The sequence below is a fragment of the Dipodomys merriami genome, unplaced genomic scaffold, assembly GCF_024711535.1.
Source record: "Dipodomys merriami isolate MVZ:Mamm:240054 unplaced genomic scaffold, mDipMer1.0.p SCAF_15, whole genome shotgun sequence".
In the NCBI taxonomy this organism is placed as follows: Eukaryota; Metazoa; Chordata; class Mammalia; order Rodentia; family Heteromyidae; genus Dipodomys; species Dipodomys merriami.
This window is the reverse complement of record NW_027202826.1, coordinates 33,648,113-33,663,999: the sequence shown is the minus strand read 5'-3', so window position 1 is coordinate 33,663,999 and position 15,887 is coordinate 33,648,113. Positions and strand designations below refer to the sequence as shown.

Below are 15,887 nucleotides of genomic sequence, written 5' to 3'. Positions count from 1 at the left end.
TGCAGGCTTTGCTTGCTATTTAAAATTCTTAGGTGATTTTGCCAGCACCAGTTACTGAAGAGGCTGTCTTTCTTCCATTCTATTTTTTTAGCTCCCTTATCGAAGATTAGGTGGCTATAGGTCTGTGGGTTCATTTCTGGGTCTTCAGTTCTATTCCATTGGTCCTCAGGTCTGTTCTTGTGCCAGTACCAAGCTGTTTTGATTACTATGGCTTTATAGTAGAGTTTGAAGTTTGGTATTGATATTCCTCTAGCACTGTTCTTTCTGCTAAGGATTGTTTTTGCTATTCAGGGTCTTTTATTGTTCCATACAAATTTCTGGATTGCTTCTTGTATTTCCTTGAAGAATGAGGTTGTGATATTGATAGATATCACATTGAATTTGTAGATAGTCTTTGGAATATATCACCCTGCACCAGAATCAGCTCCAAATGGATCAAAGACCTCGAAGTCAAAGCAGATACCCTGAAACATTGCAGGAAAGAATAGGAGAAACTTTAGGGCTCCTTGGCACAGGCAGAATTTTTGTTTTTGGTCATGGGGCTTGAACTCTGGCCTGAGTGCTATCCCTCTGAACCGTGATCCTCAGATCTCAGCCTCCTGAGTAGCTAGGATTACAGGCGTGAGCCACCAGTGCCCAGCTTCCGAAATTTTCTTAATAAAGACCCAGAAACATAACAAATCAATGAAAGGTTGGACAAATGGGATTGCATGAAGCTGCAGAGCTTCTGCATGGCAAAGGACATAGCAAGCAAGATCATTAGAAAGCCCACAGATTGGGAGAAGATATTCACTAGCCATACAATGGACAAAGGTCTCATATCTAAAATATACTTAGAACTCAAAAAATTGAATCCCTCAACAACAAATCCTCAAAGAAACAACCACCTGATTAATAAGTGGGCTAACGACTTAAAGAGAGACTTCTCTGAAGAGGAAATAAGAATGGCCAATAGGCCGGACGCCGGTGGCTCATGCCTGTAATCCTAGCTACTCAGGAGGCTGAGATCTGAGGATCATGGTTCAAAGCCAGCCCAGGCAGGAAAGTCCATGAAACTCATCTCCAATAAACCACCAGAAAACCGAAGTGGCGCTGTAGCTCAAGTGGTAGAACGCTAGCCTTGAGCTGAAGAGCTGAGGGACAGTGCTCAGGCCCAGAGTTCAAGCCCCACAATTGACAAAAAAAAAGAATGGCTAATAGACATATGAAGAAACGCTCAACTTCTCTAGCCATAAAAGACATTCAAATCAAGCCGGGCGCTGGTGGCTCACGCCTGTAATCCTAGCTACTCAGGAGGCTGAGATCTGAGGATCGCGGTTCAAAGCCAGCCCGGGCAGGAGAGACCGTGAGACTCCTATCTCCAATAAAACCACCAGAAAACCGGAAGTGGCGCTGTAGCTCAAGTGGTAGAGCGCTCGCCTTGAGCTGAAGAGCTAAGGGACAACGCCCAGGCCCAGAGTTCAAGCCCCACGACCGACAAAAAAAAAGACATTCAAATCAAAATAAAATTGTGATTCCACCTCACCCCAGTTAGAATAGCTAGAATCAAGAAATCTAATAACAACAGCTGCTGGAGAGGATGTGGCCGAAAGGGAAACCACTGTATTGTTGGTGAGAATGTAAACGTGTTCAAGCACTTTGAAAGCAGTATGGGGGTTCCTCAAAAGACTCCACATAGAGCTCCCCTATGACCCAGCAATCCCACTTTTAGGCATTTAACCCAAACGATCACAAACAAGGACATACTAAAGCTACCAGCACAACTATGTTTATTGCAGCATTTTCAACATAGCTAACATATGGAACCAACGCAGATGCCCCTCAATAGATGAATGGATCGAAAAAAATAATGACATTGCCCCATTTGTTAGGAAATGGAAAGACTGGAAAAAATTATATTAAGTGAACTAAGCCAGACTCAAAGACATGAAGGTCCCATGGTTTCCCTTATCTGCAATAATTAGTATATGTCTATGGCAAGCAGAAGAGGTCAAAAGTTATATACATATGTCCATGTAACCTGATGCTAAGTGAAACGAACCCTAAGATAGGGACACAAGAGGTTTTATCTTTGTTGCTGTTCTTTTTATTGTACTTATAACGTACTATGTGATTTTTTAAAAAAAAATTTTTATTGTGAAAATACCTTACAGAGGGGTTACAATTACATGGGCAAGATAATGAGTACATTTCTTATCAAGCATTATAGCCTCCTCCTTTGTTTCCCCTTCCCATCCTATCCTCCCCCCAGCCCCCCACCCAACCCTCCTCCCCACCCCCACCAAAGTTGTAAGTTCATTTTCAACATGACTTGTACGTCTCGTTGTTGCAAAAAATATGGAACGCTTCACGAATTTGCGTGTCATCCTTGCGCAGGGGCCATGCTAATCTTCTATGTGATTTTTGTGTGTGTGTTTCTTTGTATGTTCTTCCCCCATGGTACAACCCCTCTTGTCACTGTATTTGATCCTGTATATACATTTTTCTAATTTGGGGAGGGGAAGGAAAATAACAAAATGCTGCAATAAGGATACAGGATGACCCATTAACAATGAGATGTACAAGACAGTATGCTGAAAATGAACTTTACAACTTGGAGGGGAAGAGGAGGGAAGAGTGGGGGAGGTAGGGAGGAAAGGGATGGTAGGGGGAAAATAAAGGATGGTGTAACAACGCTCGATAGGAAATGGACAGATTACCTTGTTCATGTAATTGTAACCCCTCTGTACAGTATCTTTACAATAAAAATATATATTTAAAAAAAGAAATAAAAAGTCTTAGACAATGAGAGGTAGGTAGTACAGGGAAGAGTAACTCCAAATGTGTGATAAAAACAAGAAACATGTTTATACATGACTGCTTGACCTTCGATGCCATACTAACAGATGTTGCAGAATTTAAAAATATCTCTCTTCAAGAAAAAAACAAATGCTGGGCACTGGTGGCTCATGCCTGTAATCCTAGCTACTCAGGAGGCTGAGATCTGAGGACTGCGGTTCAAAACCAGTCTGGGCAGGAAACTCCGTGAGACTCTCCTCTCCAATAAACCACCAGAAAACCAGAAGTGGCGCTGTGGCTCAAGTGGTAGAGCGCTTGCCTTGAGCTGAAGAGCTGAGGGACAGCGCCCAGGCCCACAGCCGACCAAAAAAAAAAAAAAAAGTGTGTTTGACTGACCCATCTTGAAAGTGCCAGGGGAGCAGTACTGAAGAAGACTGTTTCGTATCTCATCCCCACACTGGAAGGCACCTGGAAATGTGGCCTGTGGAACGGAAGAGCAGGAACCTCCATGTGGCTTCCTCGTGGGATGTGTGTAGAGCTCCTCTTCCATGTGCTGTGACAGGAAGGACGAAAAGAGCCGAGTCTGCCGATCATCTTGTCTTTCCACATGTGCACCTCACACACCAAAGCCCCATGGCTGCCACTGCAACCATTACCTCGTCTCCTCTACAACAGCCTTGGTCCTCTGTGATAGCTCTGTGAAGGCAAAGGCCTGCAGTTCCTCTGTTCACTGTTGGATCACCAGAACCTAAGCAGGAATTTTAGCAGTGTGTGGAACTGAATGGTACCAATTTAGCTAATGAAGACAGAAAGGATTATCCTTTTGGGGAGGGGGGCGCACAGCTACAACGTTCTACAACCTGCTCACCTCTATTCCTTCGATTCCTGATTGGACCTTGTATATACACAAGTGCAGCACCTAGCTTGCTACCCTACAGAGAAAATGGCAAGAGAAATGTAGGGTATGTTATTCTGAATTCTAGAATCAGGATTGGCAAGGAGCAAAGAAAAGACAAGAGACCCACCCAAGGGTTATACAATATATACAGAATGAATCACAAATCACAGTACACTGGCCACTGCTGACATGAACCTAGCTATTCCCAATTTCCTTTGAGAGTAGACTTCTCAGCCAGGTGCCAATGTACTTATATCAACCCAGTAGGTGGAGACCTGGAGGTTTGTGGTTTGAAGCCAGCTCAGGAAAAGTTGCTTTCAAGATTCCATCTCCAGGGCTGGGAAGGTGGCTCAGTGGTACAGCGTTTGCCTTGCATGCCTGAGGCCCTGGGTTCAATTCCCCAGTATCACATAAGCAAAAAGAAAAAAGTCAGAAGTGGCGCTATGGCTCAAGTGGTAGAGCGCTAGCCTTGAGCTGAAGAGCTGAGGGACAGCGCCCAGGCCCAGAGGTCAGGCCCCACGACCAGACCCCCCCCCAAAAAAAGATTCCATCTCCAATTAATCTGTAAAATGTTGGACTGGAAGCCTGGCTCAAGTAGTAGAGCACCAGCCTTTAGGGGAAAAAAAACTAAAGACAATGCCCAAGCCCTTAATTCAATTTCCAATGCTGGCACATGCAACAAAAAGGAAAACTTATAATTTATTCTTTTAATTCAAGTCATATATTAGAATTTCCTCTATAAAGCCAGGTGCCAGTGGCTCATACCTGTAATCCTAGCTACTCAGGAGGCTGAAATCTGAGGATCATGGTTCAAAAACAGCCTGAACTAAAAATGGAAATGTAAACTTATTCAAGCACTTTGGAAAGCAGTATGGCGGTTCCTCAAAAGACTTCACATAGCGCTCCTCTATGACCCAGCAATCCCACTTTTAGGCATTTACCCAAACGATCACAAACAAGGACATAGTAAAGCTACCAGCACAACTATGTTTATCACAACATTTTCAACATAGCTAAGATATGGAACCAACCCAGATGCCCCTCAGTAGATGAATGGATCGAAAAGAATAATGACATTGCCCCATTTGTTAGGAAATGGACAGATTTGGAAAAAATTACATTAAGTGAAGTAAGCCAGGCCCAAAGACACTCTTATCTCTAATTAACTACCAGAAAACCCGAAGTAGCGCCTATGGCTCAAGTGGTAGAGTGCTAGCCTTGAGTTGAAGAGCTGAGGGACAGTGCCCAGGCCCAGAGTTCAAGTCCCATGAGAACAATAACAACAAAAATAATAATTTCTTCTATAAAATTTAAGAATGTGATGTTTAAGTAACTAGTGATTTACATAGATGACAAAAATGTCTTCTACAGAGTAATTGTTTTGTTGCTTTAACAAAAAAAAACTGTAAAAGACTAGTATGCACAAGAGTGATCATTTTTGTCCCTAGAATTAATTTTTTTTTAATTTATTAACTTTAGCTGTGCGAAAGGGGTTTCATTTCAACATAATAATTTATGAGTACAGGGGCTGGGAAGGTGGCTCAGTGGAGCACTTGCCTTGCATGCATGAGGCCCTAGTTTTGATTCCTCAGCTCCACATAAGCAAGAAGAAAAAAGCCGAAGTGGCGCTGTGGCTCAAGTGGTAGAGCGCTAGCCTTGAGCTGAAGAGCTGAGGGACAGCACCCAGGCCCAGAGTTCAAGTTCTATGCCCCATGACCGGACACCCCCAAAAAACAACAATTTATGAGTACAATGACTCCTGATCAGTACCACCCCTGCCATCAGTCTCATCTCTCCCCACACCCACTCTCAATTTTTTTTTTGTATTTGCTAAATACCTGTAAACATCCTTAGTCCATGACTGCTAAATTTTAACGGCAAATAGATTATTGAACATAGGAACTTGATTAAATTGCCCTTTCTCACTGGAGACTACAAAACAATTTTGCTAGCTTAGTTGTGACTGGAAAGGAAAAATACTCAACAACCCTGAGTGTCCATATAAGTGACAAACAGTAATCTTCTTCTCTCCATCTATTCAGCACTCTCCTTCTCTGAGGAAATGGTGTGTGAGAGAGAAGTGTATATTTACCTAATCACTATTGTGGTTTTAATTTTTTCTTTTTTTTTTTTGTACTGGTACTAGAGCTTGAACTCAGGGCCTGGTTGCTGTCCCTTAGCTTTTTCACTCAAGGCTGGCTCTCTACCACTTGAACCATAGCTCCACTTCTGATTATTTACTGATAAATTGAAGATATAAGTCTTACAGATTTTTCCTGACCAGGCTGCCTTTGAACTAAGATCCTCAAACCTCAGCCTTCTAAGTAGCTAGGATGACAGGCATGAGCCACTGGCATTTGGCTTTCTGTTTTATGACTTACCAAAGCCACCATGCTGTGAAACCATGGGCATTTTGTCCTAGAGTTTCAAAACTTGAGCCAAATGGTTTCCTGCAACCTGTTTCATTCAAATATGGAATGGGGAAACTCTGACATCACGTCTGCTAAGCCATCAAAAACACTCTGCTTAGAATAGGGAAACTGAGTGAGCTCATTGCTGTTCTAAAATACCTTATTTCTGGCAGAACACCTACCTATCTAGTACTAAAAGGTTTACTAAATAAAATTAAAATAGGCTGTCACTTCTTCCTCAGTACGTTGTGTTATTTCAGCAAATGAGTTCTTTCCTTGGAAAAGATGAGAGATGTCATCATTCTCTTGTGTACACTGAAGAAGTTTCTTTGCTTACAATTAAAAAGTTCCTCTAATCTGTGGAACAAAATGACATAATTTGGCATTCTACTATTATCATAAAATTGTGTGTGTGTGTGTGTGTGTGTGTGTGTGTGTGTGTGTGTGTGTGTGTGTGTGTGTGTGTGCTTGTGTGCCTAGTATTAGGGCTTGAATTCAGGGCCTTGCATTCTTGCTTGGCTTTTTCACTCTTGACTCATACGGTACCCCTTGAGCTATACCTCCACTTCTGGCATTTTGCTGGTTAACTGGAGATAAGAGGCTCATGGATTTTTCTGCCCAGGCTGGCTTCGAACCTTGATCCTCAGATCTTAGCCTCTTGACTGAGTAGCTAGGACTATAGGCACCCAACTAAGGAAACTACTGATCTCCACTGGACGCTGTATCAAGAGATTCACCTGGCAAACCATGACTGGCAAGCACTACCTCCTCCTTTTCGGTGATTTATTTCACACAAATTCATTGTTTTAGCAAAGGAAGAAATAAAAATAAAACTACACACAATCCAGTTACCCAGGTGTTTTTACAGAGGGGTTTCACAATTATTTACACATGCTTTATACCAGTCTCCTGGCTTATTTACTTTCTTTTTTAATGCCAAATAAAAGAATATCCATAAAAAATGTTTAATTATTATCTAAAATACAATAAAAATAAGTTTCTGCTGTTATAATTTTGACACAGGCAGGACTTCAATTTTCAGTTCATTTACCTCAGCTTCCCAAGTGCTAGGACTAAGGCAGGTAGCACTGCTGATGTAAGAATTTTAAACAATTTTGTACCTTTTTAGCAGGGGGGAGGGGAGGTTGGGGGGAGGCACTAGGAATGTGGCCTAGTGGTAGAGTGCAGGCCTAGCATTCATGAAGCCCTGGGTTCAATTCCTCAGAACCACATACAAAGAAAAAGCTGAGGGGCTGGGAAGGTAGCTCAGTGGTAGAGCGCTTGCCTTGCATGCATGAGGCCCTGGGTTTGATTCCTCAGCACCACATAAGCAAAAAGAAAAAAGCCGGAAGTGGCGCTGTGGCTCAAGTGGTAGAGCGCTAGCCTTGAGCTGAAGAGCTGAGGGACAGCGCCCAGGCCCAGAGTTCAGGCCCCACGACCGGACACCCCCCCCCCAAAAAAAAAAAAAAAAAAAACCAAAGAAAAAGCTGAAAGTGGCACTGTGGCTTAAGTGGTAGAGTGCTACCTTTGAGCAAAAGAAGCTCAGGGATAGTGCCCAGGCCCTGCATTCAAGCCCCAGGACTGGGGGAAAAATTATATTTTAAAACAACAGGCCAAAAGAAAATATTTATATCTAAATTCCTACTATGAAGTTACAAATATTATTTGGAAAATAGATTAGTAAAGAGACTTTCCAATAGCTGAACACTACCAGTTCACACCTTTAATCCTAACTATGGTTTATTTCTAAAATAAAAAATTAAAGAGAACTCTCTTCTACTCAGATTCTCCCATTATTATATTCTGCAACACACTGATCCCTAAAATACCATGATCTTTCAGGGGAAAAAAAGGCACCGTGAAATGGCCCAGAATTTTTGCTTTATTTCCTTTTCTTCTTTTAAATCTGTGCTTTGAATAAAGTAGAACTCTGTTCAGAGAGTTATTTGAGAAAGGGACAGAAAGAATTCAGTTTACCCTCACCTTTCTAGAATTTGCTCAGGTGAGCAATTTCTTGGAGGCAAACTACAACAATGAGGATAAGCAAAAGAAGATAGTAAAAAAAAAAAAAAATGGATTACTCATGAAAGTATCAAAGCTCAATAGCAACAATATATACAATTCCCAAAAAGGAGCTATCATTTTTTAGTATTGCAATGATCACAGCAAAATAATCCCATAAAGAAGAATTTTTTAAAAAAGGTAACCCTTAGTTTTGCTCTGAAATTCAAGTAGATAATTCTCACCTGGCCTCTTTTTCATGTTATTATTAATAGTGGTAATAATTTCCCTTAAGAAATGCTGCCTCTGAAGATGACTGCTCATCATTTTACCCATAGTGACTGGCTTGGAATTACACAACCAATCTAGTATTATTACCGCAGTCATTAAAAGCAGCATGTTTTTCATTCGGTTGTACAGGAAGCAATTGCTTAAAGTATCCATTTAAACTATGACCTCATGTTTACATAGTGCACATGTATGTTTATCATGTCAAAGCCTCTGAAAAATATTTTGCGTTCCTCAAGTGGTGTGAGTCAGTTTTGTATGCTGTTGGGATTAGCTATGTGTGTACTCACAATAAAATAATCCTGTTAGCCAGGTGCCAGTGGCTCATGCCTGTAATACTACATGCTCAGGAGGCTGAGATCTGAGGATCTCAGTTTAAGCCAATCTAGGCAGGAAAGTTTGTGAGATTCTTATCTCCAATTAGCCAGCACAGAAATGGAGCTGTGGATTAAGTGGTAAAGGGTCAGACTCTACTATTTAATTGGAATTTGAAAATTGAAGCCAAGTGAAAGCATAAGACCCTGAGTTCAAGCCCAGTACTGGTACACATATACACGCGTGCATATGTGCGCACACATACACACATGGAAAGAGCTTCCTTACCCCTGAACCTATCTGCCTGGCATGGAGTTCAGTACTGTGCTGCCATAGCAAGTCTGGGCTAATCAGCCAATGTACTTTCTACACATCTGCAGCTAAAGTGTTTTGTCACCAGGGTTTCTGAACATACTTAGAGAACGCTACTCTGGTTTTAAACAATACATAAGTTCCCTCTCAGGCGCAAATGAGTAGAAAGATATTATCATGCTGTTTGTTCAGAGACTGGAGACCTGAATGTCACTAACCTGGTTTAAAATTATATCACTTTAAAAATAATTTAGTTGGGAAATCTTGGTATAACATTTTTATCTCAACTGTAGATACAAGATTAAGATTACTATTTTTGCTGCACACCAGTGGCTCACATCTGTAATCCTAGTGGCTCAGGAGGCTGAGATCTGAGAATCACTGTTCAAACCCAGCCAGGACAGGAAAAGTCTGTGAGATTCTTACCACCAATTAACTACAAAATGCTGGAAATGGATCTGTGACTCAAGTGGTAGAGCACTAACCTTGAGCAAATCTACTCAGGGATGGTGCATAGGCCCCCAGGTTCAACCTCCAGGACCAGCACCCAAACAAAAAAATAAAATATTACTATTTTACCAAATAGAAGCCATGGACAGGCCACTATCTTTCTGCTACCCTCGATGCTATGGCCAGGCTATGGGGCAGAGTAATACTTGGTAACTACTGAATTTAGACAGGAGCTAATGAATCACACCTTGCAATCCTAGCTACTCAGGAGACTGAGTTACTGCACATAGTACAAAGGGTAATCTATAAAATATTATTTATTCAGAGTATTATTACCCTTTTACTAGCACAGATACAAGGGTTTTTTCATGTTAGTTATCTATAAGACAATTGACGAAATGTATTGGCGAATGCAAACTTCTTAAGCTGACACTTTTTTTTAATGGGTGAGTTCTAGCACTGAATTTATAAACCATAAAAACTAGCTGGTATACATGTCAGCAGCTTATGAAATTATTCCCCTTCTAGCCTGGCACCGGTAGTTGACATCTATTATCCTAGCTACTCAGGAGGCTGAGATCTGAAGATTGTGGTTCAAAGCCAGCCAGGCAATCAAGTCTGTGAGACTGTCATCTCCAACTAACCATCAGAAAACTGGAAGTGGCTCCATGGCTTAAAGTGATAGAGCACTAGCCTTGAGTGAAAAAGCTCAGGGACAGTGCCCAGGCCCTGAATTCAAGACCCACAACTGACAAAAACAAAAACTATGTATCTATATACCTCTAACTCAGGCATAAACACAAAAACTATGTATTTATATACCTCTAACTCAGGCATAAACGGCACACTTTGAATCACAATGCATAGCTCCAAATGCATCCAAGCACTTTCATTGCTAACATGCTTGTTTCCATCTACTTTCTAAAAGTTCTGTGCTGTCAACTGGGGGAGCCAGATCCTCTGTCACCTGACCAATGTCAGGACAGCCACTGTGCCCTTAAATCCATTGCAATGTCTAACCCACAAACTCAGGGGGTTCTCTTCCTTTTTTACTGGCTCTAATTTTTTTTAATGCGGAGAAAACATTATCTATTGTTAATTACCTGTAAGGTAGGGCTTTAGCCACGTCTCCTGGTCTAAGAACCCAGCAGGGAAACCGAAAAGAAGTCACCCATTGTTTCCAGTTGTACAAAGGCCAGGAGCCACTGGGGCTCAAATCACAGCTCTGAAAGGCCACAGGAAATTGGCACAGCACTAATCTGCACTGAACTATTCAAGGAAACAAAGCCCACATTCCTGTCGGACAGAAAAAAAAATCACCAGCAGAAACCCAAGGCAAATCTGTTCAGGGAGGACCTCAGAATAAATCTGCAGAAATAAAAGTTTTACATTCAAGTGCCAGGAAACCTTGTTTCCTAGCCCCGAGAATAACATGTATCTTCTAGATTTCTACATCGTTGCTCCATTTTCCTTCAAATTAAACTATATAATTCAAACCTTCCCGATTTATCTATTTGAGCAAGGGTGAGGTGAGAAGGGACAATTTAATAAGAGATCAGCTGTTCGCTGGAGTTAGCTTAACTGGGTGATGTTAAAGGAGTAAAATAATCAAAATCTAAGGTAATTTGAATTTGCTTTGGTATCTTCAGGCTATATGCATTTCCTGTAAATACCATTGCTTCTCAGTCATTGGAATGGGAACCAACATAGGAAGCCAGATATTCTTTCATACAAACAGCTTAATTTAAAATGAAATTCTTTATACAATTTAAGGAGAAAAAAAATGGGTTGGTTTTTTTTAGCCAGATGTTCATCGCAAAAAAAACCACCGGCAAAACAGCAATATCTTACTTGGAGCTGTGTGGCACATCTCCTTGATCCCACACTGTCATCATGTGATGTGACATCAATCCTGTGACATCATTCATTTGTGGCTGCGGCTCACATCCTTGATCCTGTGGTGATATCATCTGATGTGACATCATTCCTTGATCCCACGGGGACATCAGCTGTGGCTGTGGCACACACCCCAGATCCCACGGTGACATCAGCTGTGGCTGTGGCACACATCCTTAATCCCATGGCAACATCACTTGTGGCTGTGGCACACACCTCTGATCCCACAGCGACATCAAAGCAGCAGAATACTCTAATAAACTCACTGTATCCAGGTTCCAATCCCAGTTTGATCATCATTATGAAACTGTGCTTTCCCTGCTCTGTCAAGCTGCCTCGTCTATAAAACTGATGCCATTCAGGGTTCACATTTGTTTTTTCCTAATCACAGAATTAAAATGCAGGAGAGCGTTGAAAGGAAAGACTCCTCAGAGAGTGCTCCCGACGCGGGGGCTCGAGGCAGCCTACCAGACTGCGGTTAGGATAGCTGGGGGTTCCGCCCACATCCCCCCCAAGGCTCTGTGCTGATTGGTGGATGGCTTACGCATGCGCTTCCCTGGCTGTTTTCATTGGTTGCGTGAGAACCCAGGGCATTATGGGAAGTAGAAGCACTATGGGACCAGAAGCACCATGGTGGGCCATGTGTCATCTGCCGCGTGGTTATGTCTGCTGCTTTTTATCCCTATTTACCCAACAGTTCTCTCACAACCATGCCGATAATTCGGCCCCTCCTTAATGTAGAAGTGTGTTGGAATCCCCATATTTTATAAACATAAGTACTTATAGAAAAACACCATATTCTGGATAATATTCTCCCTTATTCTGGGGGTAGAGGAGTGCACTCCCGCTGAACTTCCTGTGGATGTGTGAACCCTAGGATAGCGAGAGAGCACCGTGTACAATTGATGTGCTGCCACATCCCTGAGCGCTGTGACGGATTGCTCAGATTGGATACGTAGTTCCACCCAAAGCCATTCCAACGAATCCGGAGCCTTGACACCGTTGAAAACAGGTTTGCAAGAGTCTATGCCTGTCCCTCATTCAGCAAGAGAAACCCCGCAGTGTGGCCTTGGGAGAGACAGCGCGGCGGTGTCTATGCATTTGCAAAGTCCCCCTGTCACCTCAGTACTTCTAAAGATACATTGGAGTCTCAGCAGGAAAGATCTAGATGGCTGCCAGTGTGAGAACCTGAAAAGGAAGTCCCACACCATGCTGACATCCCCGCCATGCAGGCCAGGCTGCTGGGGACAGGGCATCAAAGGGCGGCTTGGGGGGCACCGGATATTTGGGGAAGGGGGTTCTGGGGAGGGGAGATAGTGGGAGAAGAGAGCTGCAAGGGACCTGCGGGAAGAGACACACCTCCCAGAGCGGAGCAGTGCCTGGGCTGAGGGAAACCTGGGCTGGCGGAGAGGCCTACTGAGATCTGGAGAGGATCATGTAGAGTTGGAGAGGCCCGAGGAGAGCAGAGAAGCCTGTAGGAAGGAGGAAAAAGCGGGAAAAAAAACTTCTCCTCTTGAAGGTTGCAGCTACTAGTTCTGAGACAAGCCAGGACAGGGTTGTAGACCAACTAATAAAACTCCTTTGTCACCTTTAACCGTGCTCCGTGGATTTTCTCGCTTGCGCTTATTACAGCATTATGGAAAGTAAAAATGGGTCAAGGAAGTAATGGATATTCCAGGAACTTCCAACACTTACCAGGCTTGTGGTAAGGATGCTACAGAAAGATAGGGGCACTGCATTGGGCAAAAGAGGTTCAGTGTCATGTCCTTAAACAGCTGCTTCCTCCAGTGCTTGGTACATGGGCTTGAATTCAGCCTGGATTCTGTCCCTTAGCTTTATTGCTCAAGGCTGATGCGCTGCCACTTGAGCCACAGCTCTACTTCCAGCTTTTGCTGGTTCATTGGAGATAAGAGTCTCGCAAACTTTTCTGCTAGGACTGGCTTCCAACCAGTATCTTTAGATCTCAGCCTCCTGAGTAGCTAGCATTGCAGGCATGAGCCACAGACAAATGCTGACTCCCTCATTTCTTTCAACTCTTCTCCTCTGGAGACTTAAATGTGCTGAACGACATTACAAATATTCACTATGTTAGATAATTAACATAAATTTCTTACAGAAATCCACTTAATATTTGCAAGACTAAAGTGATTTGGGGGGCCAGGGGCAGTCATAGGACTTGAATTCTGGGCCTGAACGCTGTCCCTCAGCTCTTCAGCTCAAGGCTAGCGTTCTACCACTTGAGCCACAGAGTCACTTCTGGTTTTCTGAGTGGTTTATTGGAGATAAGATTCATGGACTTTCCTGCCTGGGCTGGCTTTCAAGTGCGATCCTCAGATCTCAGCCTTCTGAGTAGCTAGGATTACAGACATGAAACACTGGCACCTGGCAACTAAAATGATTTTTAAGCAGGATACAAATCATGTCCAAATACAAATTTTATTAACAAATACTAGCCAGAAAACCAGGAGCTAGGTGTGGGTTTTTAAGATGGATTTGTAGAATGTAGAGGGGGGGAAAGGATCCATATTTATCAAGTGTTTGCTGAGAACTAAGCACTTGAATGGGGCAGGTAAACTGGTTATATAATCTTAGTCTGAAAGAATTACAAGACAGGAGAGGAGACAGAAACATAAATGTTAAAACATAAACATTAAAATTAATGAGCAGTTTACACAGACCAGTTACTAAAGATTTTCTGGGAAAATTATTCTGGCAAGAGTCAATGGAGAATTGGCTATAAATAAAACTAGCTGTAAATGCACAGAATTTAAAAAGCAAAGGCAAGCTGGTGGCTCAGGTCTGTTATCTAACTACTCAGGAGGCTGAGATATAAGGTTCCTGGTTGGAAGCCAGTCCAGGAAAGAAAGTGCATGAGACTCTATCTCCAATGAATCATCAAAAAAGCCAGATGTGAAAGTGTTGTTCTACTGGTAGGTCCTGAGCTTAAGCCCCAGTACTGGCATACACATACACAAAAAGACACTCTGATGAATTGGAAAAGATTAACTTTTTACTATGGTTATGTGCTACATAGTCATGTTGTAGGCCAGTGACATTGTATGCTAAAATGACACAAAAGTTTCCAAGGATAGATCATCTTGTTTCAACTAGGCAGCCACAAACAGACATACATTTTCCATTGGGTCAAAAGGACTTAATATTTTATTTACACACAAAAATACAGGTGTGTGTGTGTGTGTGTATGTCGGTGTGTGTGTTTACCTTTTAGAGATGGTCCCATAGGTGACATCTGAACAGCCAGGATGGTGAGGGAAATCTCTGCCCTGGGCTTCTCCTGCCTGGCTGTCTGTGGTTGAGTTAGTCTTTTGTTGTACTGAAGGAAGGAGGTGACAGGCCCTGCTTGAATAGGTTTGTAGGGCATAACCTCAAAGGAACTTCCTCACACTCTACTAGAAAGGAATAAATGTTTGTTTTGGGAGATAAGCAGGGGTAAGTAGAAAAAAAATGCTCAAGGGCAAATACTTTAGAAAAAAATGCTTTATGAAAGAATGTTGGGGTTTTTTTTCCCAAGAAAGGCAAGTCGAAGCAGACTCTTTTTTCCCCCATCCCTCAAGAGCACTACCTCCTTTTCTTTTCCAAATCCACACAACACATATTTTCTTTAAAGATCGAGACAGCCCCTCTCCACCCTACCTCCAATTATAATACTTATTTGGTAAATAAGGGAGGGAGCTAACCACATAGTAGCCATTTCTGTGTCAAACAGAGAAACAATCCCTTACCTGTGGAGAGGAAGAAAGATGGACTTTCACATTTGATGTTTCTTTTCTTTCTTTTCTTTTCTTTTCCTTTTGGTGATCATTCTGAGGCTTGAACTCGGGGCCTGGGCACTGTCCTGGAGCTTTTGTGCTTAAGACTAGCACTCTACCACTTGAGCTGTTGCTCCACTTCTAGCTTTTTCCTGGTTAATTGGAGATGAGACTCTCAATGACTTTCTTGACCGGTCTGGCTTTCAACCTGGATCCTCAGATCTCCATCTCCTGAATAGCTAAGATTACAGGCATGAGCCACAGATGCCTGGCTATACTTGACATTTTTTTTGTTCACTGAACCTTTTGAAATCATGCCATGCCAGCATCCCATAAATTTGTCATATTTGTTGATACAGTAATGGTTATTTTTCCAAAACAGCATGTTCAAGTCTCCACATGTATTTCCTAAAACCTAGTAAATGAGGAAAAATCTAACTCAAATATCATCAGCTACAAGCATTTCACACTGAAAAGGAGGGAAAAAGACCAATTCCAAACTCAGAACTACTGCCCCATTTTTTTGCATATTTGTGTAAAACTCTACTAATTATATCAAATGTTCATTTGGTGCACTGGAATTGTGAATGAAACTCAAGACTCCAGATGTAGACAAACTATGCAATGGGAATAGCACAGGCCAATTTTTAATGATGTTTTAAAATATTTTTCATGCTTGCTGTTTGTTCTTGAGCAAATCTTTTCATTTTTCTGAGGTATATTTAAGATGTATGAATCACTGGTGGCTTGTGCCTGTAATCCTAGCTA

The 15,887-nt window shown here is 42.3% G+C and overlaps 1 pseudogene; it reads right to left on the bottom strand.

Moving 5' to 3' along the window:
* Positions 1 to 2,331: 2,331 nt before the first annotated feature.
* Positions 2,332 to 2,445, bottom strand: LOC138827062 (U6 spliceosomal RNA; annotated as a pseudogene).
* Positions 2,446 to 15,887: the final 13,442 nt, after the last annotated feature.